Raw genomic sequence first — 13,204 nt, 5'->3', positions numbered from 1 at the left:
AAAAATAAGACCTAGTGTGATTTTCGGGGAGGGCTGCAATATAAGCCCTACCCCAAAAATAAGCCCTAGTAAAGTCCTTGTAAAAATATATAATCCCTGTTAAAAAAAAAATATATATATATATATATATATATATATATATATATATATATATATATATGTATATATATATATATATATATATATATATATATATATACATATATATATATATATATATATATATAATCCAATTTGGAAAAAGGTATAATAATGTTCAGTGTGTCTCCTTTTGTAACTTTATTGTTGAAAATACATTATATACAGCACCGATGGGCGCTCATGTGACCCACCAGAGATCTTCTCCTCTCCACCTGGCTGGCGTCAGTGGCTCCTCCCTCTGCAGGGCTGATGTCAGCAGGGTTCTTGGCCATTCCCTCAGCAGTGCCCGGAGCGGGGAAGAAGAGCTCTGGCGGGTCACGTGGGCGCCCAGCAGCGCTGTAAATAAGGTATTTTCCACGATAAAGATACAAAAGGAGACTCCCTGTACATTATATAATCTTTTTACAAAATGGAGTACATATTTTTACAATTTTAACTAAGGTTAATTTTTGGGATTAAAGATGTCATATAGATGACTCCTGAGCTGACGGGGGAGGGGGAGAGAAGACAGTGGACATACATAAGACATCCCCTGAAAAAAAGCCCTAGTGTGTTTTTTGTAGCCAAAAGTAATGTAAGACCCAGTCTTATTTTCAGGGAAACACGGTACCTAAACTGTACTGACACTAACTGACACTGAGCCCTGGTTCACGCTGATGCGATGAGGGAAACGCAGCAAATCCTATGTGTTTCCCGTACCACCTTGCAATCGCACAGCACCATGCTATCTGCTGCAGGTGTCAATGTTAGATTTACGATACCTAAAAACAGATTGCAAAATGTAGTGCGATTGCCAGAATCGCATCGCACGGTTGTGAACACCCATGTGATGCGATTCAGGTGTGAGGGAAGAAAAGGGTCCTGCACCATTTTTGTGTGGATGCAATGTTATTTGAGCTATAAAAAATGTATCAGACATCGCATGTGATGTGCACAGAAATGCGGTGTGATTCCTATGCAAATCGCATGCACTGTTTTCCACGCACCAGTGTGAACCTAGGCTGATACTAACTTTAAAAATACTTTTTTTAATGTTACCTAAAATGTACACTTACTCTGTCCATTGACTCTGACCATGACCTTTGATCCCAGCCCTAACCCTGACCTAGATAATTTTTCTTTATTTTATTATTATTATAATAATTATTATTATTATTTACACACACGTTTTTCTGCTCTAGCAAGGAGACAAAGATGCAATGCATGTTTTTTCTCCATTCAAGAGGAAAAAAAAAAAAAAACACAGAGGTGGGCTGAACAGTGATTCATCATTGTGATAGCCAATCAGAGGCTATCACAGTGATCAGGAAGCAGGACACCCAGTTCCCAATTGTTAGTACAAGACTCGGGGTTCTCAGCGAGAGCACGGTCTCTATGATGGGAGCGCACTCTCAGAAAATGAAATCTCCCCGATGGGAAGCAGATGGCAAAAAAAAAAAGCTGACATGGGCTATAACCCTCCCTAAAAGCCCGTACACACGATAAGAAAATCAGAAGAGAAATTTTGTCCGACGACCGATCTGCCGATTTTCGGATTGTTCGTATGGTGCTTTCGACAGCCGACTCCGACTTTTTGGCCGAAAAAATCCTGGTGTGCAGGCTATAACATTTTTATCGTCCGTCAACACAACGTCCGATTTTTGTCTCATTAGTACAGTTTTCGACTGAAAAAAATCTTAAGAGCAAGACTAGGCATGCTCAGAGACGAAAGAACACATAGAAAACAATCCAACACATGACATCACTTCTGAAGTAGAATTCTGTCATACGGGAAAATTCGTATGAAAATAACCTCTTCACTTTCCACATCAGACTAGCATGCCACAAAAAACGGACGACAGATCGTTCGATAATCTGATCGTGTGTACGGGGCTTTACTCTATTCAAAAAGAAAAAAAAAAAACTTTTTTCTTTAGTTCTACTGTAATAGAGCTCCCTTAGCTTCTCCTACAATTTGACATTTCACAAACATTTCCTCATTCTTATTGTTGTTACAATTGTTGCTAGTGTCTTTGATTAGTTACCAAATCCTGCTTGGATTGACTACTGCAAATAGTTGCATCATTTTTTTAAAGCACCTGAATACTTCCCATGGATGTTTATTTATTGTATTTATTTATTACAGGTACTTATATAGTGCCATCAATTTACACAGAACTTTACATACAGTATATATTGCACATTAACACCAGTCCTCACCCTCAGGAGCTTACAATCTAAGGTTCTCACATTTAGGCTCCATGTACACGGGACGTTGTTAAAAGTCCCTTTGAATGCTGGAATTTTTAGGACGTTTGAAACGTCCGTTAGGTCGCGTTTGCACCCGCGTTTAGCGGGTGTTTAGCGGGCGTTTGCGTTTAGAACCGTTCCTAGAGGTCAAAAAATTATTCCCCTTTAAAATGGAAAAACGCGAACGCTAAACGCGGGTCATCGAGTTCGGCCACGTTCGGCCGCGTTCGGTCACGTTCGGTCGCGTTTTTTCATTTGAAACGCCGGGAAACACACGTTCGAACGCAAATAATTGCGTTCCAAAAAACGTCCCTGAACTCAACTGCCAGCAAATGACTGTAAACGACCCTGTGTACATGGACAGATAAGATAACATGGAGGTGGGTTCAGGGGCTTCTGAAAAAAACGCCCAACTGCTCCTAAACGGCCATTTACAACGTCCCGTGTACATGGAGCCTTAAACATACATATACTAGGGCCAATTACCCAGGCAGTGTAAACATGTCACAGTAGATTCATATGATACATATCGTCATCTGGTTGGTGGATTGACAAGTTTCGCTCAAAACCCTTGCGCTTTTTCAGGATCCAAACAAATGCACATACAGAGAACCCTTCGTGTAATTTGCTCAACCAATATTGTGAAAAGGTGATAACATCTTTAATTTAAAATGGAAATAGCTATATGAAGTGGAAATACAACTAAGGAAAAAACCTCAACGGGGAAAGGAACTAATCCTATATATCAAAGCAGGGGGTGCAATATACAGGGAAGAGCACCCCAGACACGGTCCCCTGATTAAAAAAAATAAAATATATATATATATATATAAATATATAGGGAACAAAGGGGCAGATCCATCAAATAGAAGTGCCCATGAGCAAGGTCTGCAGCAGTAGACAAGTTAGACCTGGCGTTCAGCAAAAGAAAACATATAGTCAAGCCGGAAGTTGTATTTCCATTTCATACAGCTATTTTCATTTAAAATTCAAGATGTTATCACCTTTTCATAATATTGGTTAAGCAAATTAAACTAAGGGCTTTCTGTAAGTGCATTTGTTTGGATCCTATAGAAGCTCAATGGTTTTGAGCGAAACGCGTTGATCCACCAACCAGATGACAATATGTATCATATGAATCTACTGTGACATGTTGACACTGACTGTCATTTTTATCTTTTTGTATTAATAAAATTATATTTTTGTTATTTTGTTTTTGTTAGATTTTTTTTTGGGGGGGCACATTTAAATCCCCATTTCCAGGACCACCAGACCTGGGTTTTATTGTACACTTTTGATTGTAAAGTCTCATTTTTTTCCTTTAACAATAACAAACATGGTATACTTACCTGCTCTGTGAAGTGGTTTTGCACAGAGCAGCCTGGATCCTCCTCTTGTCTGGTCCCTCTTCGGTGCTCCTGGCCCCTACCTCCTGTTGAGTGCCCCCACAGCAAGCAGCTTGCTATGGGGGCACCCAAGCCATGCCACAGCTTTGTGTATCTATTCAGACATGGAGCCATGGTTTGGTTCCGCCCCCTCTCTCCTGATTGGCTAACTGACTTTGATTGACAGCAGCGGGAGCCAATGGTGCCACTGCTGTGTCTTAGGCAATCAGGAGAGAGAGTCCTGGAGGGCTGAGAAACTCGTGGACATCGCTGTATCGAGAGGGTGCTCAGGTAAGTATAAGGGCGCTGAGCGGGGCTGCTGTTTACAGAAGGCTTTTTATCTTAATGCATAGAATGCTTTAGGATAAAAAAAAACCTTCCTGACTTTACAACCACTTTAACACCTTCCTAATTTTATACCAGAAACTAAGAAAACTTTTTATTTTTTTTTCAAACTTTTTGGGCTTTTTTTGTTTGTTTAGCAAAAAATAAAAACCCCAGCAGTGATTAAATACCACTAAATGAAAGCTCCATCTGTCTCAAAAAAAAGATAAAAATTTTGTTTGGGTGCAGCATTGCATGACCGCACAATTGTCATTCAAATTGTGACAGCTCCTGAAAGCTGAAAATTGGCCAGAGCAGGTAAGGGGTGAAAATGCCTGGTAACATAGTGGTTAAAAAGAAATGGACAGGAATTTGGAAATAGAAGAAATTTGGTTGCAGGACAGAAAAAAACATCACACATGAACCATTTATTGACTTGACTTTAGGGATGCACCGAATGTTCGGCGGCCGAACATTATTCGGCCGAAAATAGAAAAAATAGCACTTTCGGTGTTCGGCCGAATAAGTCAAAAGGCCGAATAATTTTGTGCCGAATAATAGGGCTGAACGATAGTCGATATGATATCGACTATCGTTCTGTGGCCGTAGGCGATAATCATGTCGCCGAGGTCACGATATTTACAGGGGGAAGGGACTCGGAGGAGGACAGGAGGACTCACAGACTTCCGTGAAGCCGGGACACTTCAGCGGTGAGCATACATCCATTACTCACTCGTGCACTGCAGCCCGCCCCACACATTCAGTGAGTCTTACTCTCCTCCCTAGTTTTTTCAATGGCACATTCAGGAAGCCAATCACGCCGTGATTAGCTGCACAGCGAACCAATCACGCGTGCCTGCACACCTGATTGGTTCCGCTGTGCCGCTACTCACGGCGTGATTGGCTTCCTGAATGTGCCATTGAAAAAACTAGGGAGGAGAGTGAGACTCACTGAATGTGTGGGGCGGGCTGCAGTGCACGAGTGAGTAATGTATGTATGCGGCTGTGCTCCTTTCCAGGCTCCTACTAGTCCACCTCCAGCCTCCTACTACCACCACTATGAGAGACTGTCTGTCACTGTATAATCTGATTGAGTCCACACTGACACTGACTGACTGTCACTGAGTAATTGATGTTACCATATTAACCCTGACCTGCCCAGTGCCCTGTATCTGCAATTAAAATTTACAAGGCTGCCTGCATGCTTCCTGATTTCCATTCCCAGCATCCTTCCCAATCCCTACAGTGTCACTAACATTAACCCTATGGTACAAGGCTGCAGTGTGCACTGAATCCCATTCCCTACAGTAACATTTAGGGAGAGAGAGAGACACGAGAGGACAAGAGAGAGAGAGAGAGAGAGGACAAGAGAGAGAGAGAGAGAGAGAGAGAGAGAGACATGAGAGGACAAGAGAGAGAGTGAGAGGACAAGAGAGAGAGAGAGACACACGAGAGGACAAGAGAGAGGACATAAAAAATGGCAAAATAAATGGAAAAAATGTGAAACACCGCGTTCGGTATTCGGCCTTCGGCCAAACATTTTATTATTATTCGGCTTCGGCTTCGGCCAAGAATTTCATTTCGGTGCATCCCTACTTGACTTAGATATTTTTGCCTCCACTTCATATGAAACCTGGACTGGTAAAAAATGTTGTCAAAGTGATGAACAAGGAAAGTGAAGGTTTTCGTTATTTGAGAGATTTTCCCTAGAATAACGGATCCGAGGATTAAGGAAGGCGTTTTGTTTTTTTTTTGGTCCACAGCTCAGGTACGTCATCAATGAAGTTTGAGAATTTTTGAGGCAACTACAGCAAGCAAATTACATAAATCTGGTTGTCAAACTTCTTACAGCATGCAAGACCTTGAAGCGCAACATGTCACTGAAGAGTCATTTTCTGCATTCACACTTGGACTTCTCTCCTAAAAATCAAGGTGCAGTCAGTGATGAATATGGTAAAAGGTTTCACCCGGACATTGCCACAATGGAAAAATGGTATCAGGGCAACAGGGCAACCGGAATTCATCAGTGGTGGCTGACTATTATTCCACAACGTAGTGAGGTGCATCAGACCCTGAGTACAAATGAAAATCAGCAGCAAAAAAATGTTGGCACTGCTAAACCCCTTCATGACCAGGCCATTTTGTGCAATAGGACACTGCATTACTTTAACTGACAGCTGCGCGATCATGCGATGCTGTACCCCAAAAAAATTGATGTCCTTTTTCCCCACAAATATAGCTTTCCTTTGGTCATATTTAATCACTTCTGCAGAACAAAATGACAGTTTTTTAAAAAAAAAAACAATGATGCTTTATTGTCCTTGAAGGTCCACAATTGACAGGACCTGTTGTGATGGGTGAAGATTGGATTCTAGCTATATGCAGAGTCCTGCTGCAGGATTAGTAAGTTTACTAAATATGATGCACTGTTGCCTATGAAATTTAACAGATACCGGGTGCCATGATACCGGGTGCCATGTTTCCACTAGAGGGCAGCGATGTGTATTCAGCTGTGGTATCCATACCTTGGATGCCTCACATTCTTCTGCACAAGCCATCCCCCCTGTAGCCTTGCGCACAGCGGATTGAATATATCCCGCCCTTCGGTGGCCATTCCCTGCCATGCTATAGGACTGCAGGGGCAGGCGCACAAGTATGGCCCTATGTTTCGTGCATGAGCATGCACGTGGAGCAAGGGGGGTGTGTCCGTGACGCATTGAGCGTGCACGTGGCATGCGAACATGCATGTAGCACTCCACACAGGAGCAGTAAGGGGCGGAGACGGCGTGGCATTTGAGGAGTGTTCCCGGCGGTGTGAGCTTCTGATAGAAGCTGGATGGGACACAGAGCAGCTGCAACTGGGTGCGTGAGTCACTGTGGGTGGATGAATTCAGGCACATATAGGTTCTGTTACTGTGGGGGAACTGTGCTGTGTATGTGATAAGCTGTTACAGCTTGACAAAAGCTTTGAGTACACTAAAGTATTACTTCGAGTTCTTGTCCAGAGCAATGTCCTCCCAGAAAAGGAGGGGGGTTGGCACAGCGGGAAGGGTCACAAGTGTGTCGCCGTCAAGATTGAAATATTCTATTCTATTCTAGCCATGCATCCTCTGAATTAACCTCCTCTGAGAGGCCAGAGGTGACTGGCCAATCTGAGCCATTATGGTTGTCAGGCATAGTAGCTACATCTAGTGCTTCTGTCTTAGCATTCATCACTAAGGACGATTTGGCGTCAGCTTTAGTCGGCCTTGAGGGAATAATTGCTGGCGTGATGACTTCAGTATTACAAGGAGGGAGGAAACGTGATAGATTCCCCCTCACCTGAGCCCCCCCTGTTTTAGTTCAGGATTGGGCAGAGGATGGATGTGGAAGAAGTAGCTGTAATTGACCTAGTAGAAGGTCAATCTGAGGTTTCCACTTCTGGGGAGTCAGGGTCTCAGGAGCCATTTTCGACCTCTCAATCCCAGAGATTGTTAATTTAGTCCCTCACTGAAATGGTCCCGTCTTTTTCTTCATTAGGCTCATTACGCCCTCTACAAAACTCTCAGGCTTTTCCCTTAGGCCCCATTCACACTAATGCGACGCAATTTTGCAGCGATTTTGCCATGATTTTGATGCAATTTTGAAAGCAATGGCAAGGCTATATGCCTCAAAACGCATTAAAATTGTGGCAAAGTAGTGCAGGAACTACTTTGAAGTCTGTGCGACTTCAAAACGTACTGATATGAATGGGGCTCATTGAAAATAATTGAAAACGACTTGTAATGCGATTTTGCGGTCCAAAATCGCGGGACAAGTCGCACTAGTGTGAATGGGGCCTTACATCCACTTTTAGAGCAGATAGTGTATGCTGATTGGTATCACCCTGATAGGGTTTTTATTCCTCCTAAAGGTTCTCTCTGTTGAATCCTATGGAGGAAAAATTCACAAAGAAATGGAGTATGCCCAGAGTGGATGCTGCTATTTCTGTAAACAGAAACTTAACCTGTCCTGTAGATAATGTCCAGGTTTTTTGGTCTGTTCCTGTAGATTTTAAAAATCAAAGACAGAAGCAGATTGGTTGGCATGGACAGCTGCTCCAGATTCTGGCAGCTCCAGTTTTGATCAATTCCCAAGCAGAACTAAACCCATGGATTTAACGATTTTAAAAAGCAGTTATATTCCCAGCATGCCAGGAGTGCTGTCACATTGGTTGTGCTCTCATCCAAACTGTCAAATCATCAAATGGCTGGTGTCATAACTGATCATATGTTCAGCACCATGGCACCTGCAGATCAAACAGTTACTCTGGTAAGTCTACTTCCCTGGCTCCCCCACCCCTGCCATGTTCTGAAAAGCAGTTGTTGCGGGCAGGTGTACAAGATGCTATCCTTCCATTGTGGGGCTCAGTGAAGTAATTTGGCCTCCAGCTATGATGGGCGCTAACTCACACAAGAAAGCATTATCACCATGCTAACACTTGGCGAAAGTAATCGTAAAAAAAGTTACAGCATGTACAGTGGCGGCCCGTCCATTAGGGGCACAGGGGTGCCGCCCCCCCATCCATGCGTCCGGCCCCCTAATCTACATGCATAGATTTCAATGGGGGATTTTTTTTTTAAGCACGTGATTAGAGACAGAGACTCTAATAGGCTTTAAAAAAGGGTGGGCTTGGGGAGCAGAGCACTGCGCTCGGAGCCCACCCAGTTGTGTGACAATAACGAATGAATATTTGCTATTGCCATACTCATTCTCCTCCCGACCAATCAGGAAGTGGGTCCTGAAACCTGTTTCCCAATTGGCAGAAAGGAGAAGGCATCCTATTGGCCAAGAAGGAGAGAGGAGATGGCCGCCAAGAGGGAACATGGAGACTGAGGGGGAAGCCGCCCCCGCTGCCTGTCAGTCCCGCGGAGCAAGATAAGTAAACTGACACTTGGGGATATAGTGGTGCGGGCTGGAGTGATTGGGGGGGGTCCGTCTGACGCCCGACGCCCCCCCCCCCCCCGCCTGATGGAGCATCAGCCGCCACTGAGCATGTAGTTCCCTAAACTAAGTTATAAAAATAAGTAAGTATTCAAAACCCAGAGGTCAGAGAATGCACATTTTTTAGTAGTAGATCCTTCTCCCATTTAGATTACTTGCTTATACAAATAAATTTGACCGACAATCATTTAATCTCAAGTTGCAGTTATAATGACACTTGTTACATACATATCCCCCTCCCTATGGTCTCTTCTGATAGATTTTGGTGGTATGTGGACATTATATCTTTATTCCTCACCCATCTCTGGATCAACCATTCAAATACTGTTCCATCTTATTAGGTGTGTAGAGTTTGCTACCAGTTGGGATTCCTTTGTTAATTTACCATTTCTATTATTATTATGTTTTTTATTTTGGTATGGGAATTTTTCTTTACTGTGGTAGGATAATGAGTTTTACCACCTTGCCCTGACTCCCACACCTGCCCCCAGGGAGAGCCAGCACACGCCTCTGACCATGCTGCACTCCCTCTTGTTCTTGGTTGGACGTATATATACCTTGGTGAGATTAATATGATGTTTGTGTGGTATTATCATTACCAGAGATGTATAGTAACGAAGTAGAACTACTTAAGTACTGTACTTAAGTACCGAAATGCGGTATCTGTACTTTCCTAGAGTAGAATTTTTTTCTCCTACTTCTACTTTTACTTCACTACATTTTTTCGATGATTTCGATACTTCTACTCAAGTATTTTTTTTTTGTGCTGCATAGTTACTAGTTACTTTTAAAAAAATTACCACTGCCAGAACAGTAGATGGCAGGTTGCATAAAGCTCAAAAAAATGTGTATAATGTCATTTGTAAATCAGCGCATACGAAAATAAAGGCTGTGTATAATAAAAGCTGCTATACCAAATCTTTCCAATAAAAAGAAAATATGAAACAAACAAATAAATGGTGCTACAGCGCTTAAAGTGCATCAAGAAACTACTAACAAACACAGGTTAATCATTTGAATAAATCATTTGAAATAATAAAAACAATATGATGTTCAAACTTTTGACTTATTTCTTTAATAACTACATAACACAGTACTTCTACTTCTACTTTCAGTACTTGAGTAGAAATTTTTTTTCAAAACTACTGGTACTTTTTACTTTTAGTACTTAAGTAGCAAATTTTTTGAAAAAACTACTTGCAATACTTAAGTAAAAAAAATGTTGAATACTTTAGTACTTCTACTTAAGTAACTTTTTCTGCGAGCACTTCCACTTCTACTCAAGTAATTTTTTGATCGAGCACTTGTACTTTTACTCAAGTAGAAATTTCGAGTACTTTATACAAGTCTGATCATTACTAATCAAAATCACCTACTCTGTAGTATGAATTAATATATTTTACCTTACATCTCCCCTCACCTCTTGAAGAAGCAGGGCATTCCCGTGAAACGCGTTGAGATTGGGCAAGATTTCCTACCCACGGAAAACACCTTATCTCCTATTCTATTTTACGTTGCAAACTGTTCATTTGATGTATTAGGTGCCTGTTACTCTGTGGGAGGTACTTGAGGGGGGGGCCATTTTATTATATGGGTTCTGTCTTATATCAGAATTTTTTTTATAAATGTTGGAGTAATAAAGTGTATTGATTTTATTTAAGTGTTCTTGCTGGCATCTTAAAAGTCCATCTTGTTCTCCTTTTTACTAGAATGACACTTGGGAGCTTGCAAAGATAGCAAAGGCTCCACAGTCTGTAGATGTTACTGCCAACCCCTTTATGTGGCTTCTCTAGGTAGAAAATATTATAGCTAGAAAAGGAATAGAGGGGAAATCTTTCAAAGAACCCTAGTTCTGGTGACCCAAGTAGCTACCACGGATTGTACTTAATTTGGATGGATTTTCTTATATTTCCTCACTCCGTGAATAGCCAGTCTTACGTGTCATGCTCTCACAGCCTCCTGAGATATTAAATGACATACTGTATCCCAGGAGGCTGCAGCAGAAGTTCAAACTGAGGTCGGTGAGTGGAGCTGGCGTGGAGCCGGCTGTTCAAACTTGGCAGAGGCAGTTGGCTTGCGATGACAGAGGAAGACCAAGATGGCAGGTGGATTTCCTCTTCCTCCGGCTCACGTGCAGTACCATACTCGCCTGGATGTACCTTACCCACAATTTCTTCTCTACAATTTACTGACATCGATGCAGACCATTCTGAGTTAATCTATAGGGGAACACATACTGACCCATTCTTCTGGGGATCCTTGTTGGAACCACGGAGGAGATTGCGGCTTCTGCCCGTGCTACCCACGAGCTGTTTCCGTCCAGATACACCATCTTCCATAGCAGACATCTACCTTTTTCTGTTTTTATCTGCATGCGACTCTCTTGCCGCCTTGCACATTTGTCTGGAAATCAAATCTCTCCATTGATATACCCCTGAAGAAAGGCAGCTGTGCCTGAAACGCGTCAGCTTGGAGGATTTCCATATGTAGATTATGCATCGGTGACGCACCGCATACCATTTACATTTTATGTGGTTTTATTAGTGTCTTCCAGGTCACCATACCTATGTCGTTTTTTTCTATATCATGGACCTATATGTGACCAATATTTGGTCATAACCCTTTGTATATTCCTATCCTACAATTTGTTTTTATGTACAATCAATAAATTCATATATTTTTTTACTTTATTTGGAAGTGTGGTTGCCTATATAGTCCCACCCCCAGGGGGATTCCTTTGTTTTTCACTTTGCATAGGGGCGATGGCAACCCTCATCCAGAGTTTCCGTTAACCGGGGACTTTACTCTACACTTTAAGGGCATTTTGACCCAAGATCGATTCCACATAATGTTTTATCACAAAACGTATGACATCTTCACCCACACCGCCATGAGAAAATAAAACACTTTTAGAAAAGGGTGATTTTTGTAATAAAGCAGAAACACTTGCCAGTCTGATGCAGATTACTACTGCAAAACATCATAAAAAACTTTAGGCTACATTCTCCAATAAAACACATGCACTATTTTAATACTCAAACATTATTTGATTTATATATTTTTTTAAATAAAAATTTCAGTGTATTGAAAAGAATGCTACGCAGATTGGATGAAATTAGTGCGCAATGGTTTTACTTTTTTTCTGCTATTTTGTCTTTATAAATCAATTGATAAAATGATCTTTCCTTTAAATAGACTCTGTCATCGGGCTGAATGTCTTCTTTTGAACCCTTTTCTAAATTGGAGCGTAGTGTATCTAAACTCCAATCCAAAAAGGTAATATTTTGTAGATTATTAGTCCTCAGATGTGGTGGCTGCAGGGTGGGCAGGAAGGGAAGCTGCCCTAGGCACAGTGAAGCAAAGGGGTAAAGAATAGATGAAGGGTGGTACACCCATTCTACGGTATGTATTAACAGGGTGACACAGTTCTGGCTCCTTGCCTTGGACGACCCTGTCTTGGTACTGGATGCCAGCTTTTGTTTCCTTTCTTCTGTGTGTGTGTTTTTTTTTTTTTACTTTATTTTCACCTGGTGATCCTGTCTTAGGGTGACAAACTTCAGTTACTTTATAGTACCTATGGAGGAGCAGCAAGGTCACCATAGTCTGCATTCCTAATTTGGACTACAAACACCTCCCTCCCAATCTTCATAACTCGGGGAGGTGTTTTGTAGTTTAAATGAGATAGTCGTAAAACCATAGAACATTGTTTGAGATGTTGCTGAAGAGCAAAGCAAGCCAGACTTTAATTGAATATCACAAGTTTGCTAAAAAATAAAGATATTTTGTTAGGAAGGACACTCCAGCAGACAGGAAGGTGTCCTGTGTATAGGCACAGCCGCACAGGCTAATTCATGTTCCTGTTCATGCTAATAGAAATTGTGCATATGCTCATATGCATGCACACACATCTGCCTATGTATGACCCAGTTTGTCTGACTGCGCTTCTGTCCCCATCACTGCTTGACTTTTTGCTGTGAGCCTATGCCTATATTGCTCTGGTGCCGCTCATTGCCTGTCTGCTACCGGCCTGTGCCTCTCCACTACCGGCCTGTGCCTCTCCACTACCGGCCTGTGCCTCTCCACTACCGGCCTGTGCCTCTCTGCTATCTCCAGTACTAGCCTGCTCCTGTCTCCTGCTCACTGGTGTCCATCCGGCACTCCTG

This window comes from Pelophylax lessonae (assembly GCF_965119305.1).
Source record: "Pelophylax lessonae genome assembly, chromosome: 12".
NCBI classification, from domain to species: Eukaryota; Metazoa; Chordata; class Amphibia; order Anura; family Ranidae; genus Pelophylax; species Pelophylax lessonae.
The sequence above is the reverse complement of the archived record's forward strand: the minus strand, read 5'-3'. Positions refer to the sequence as shown.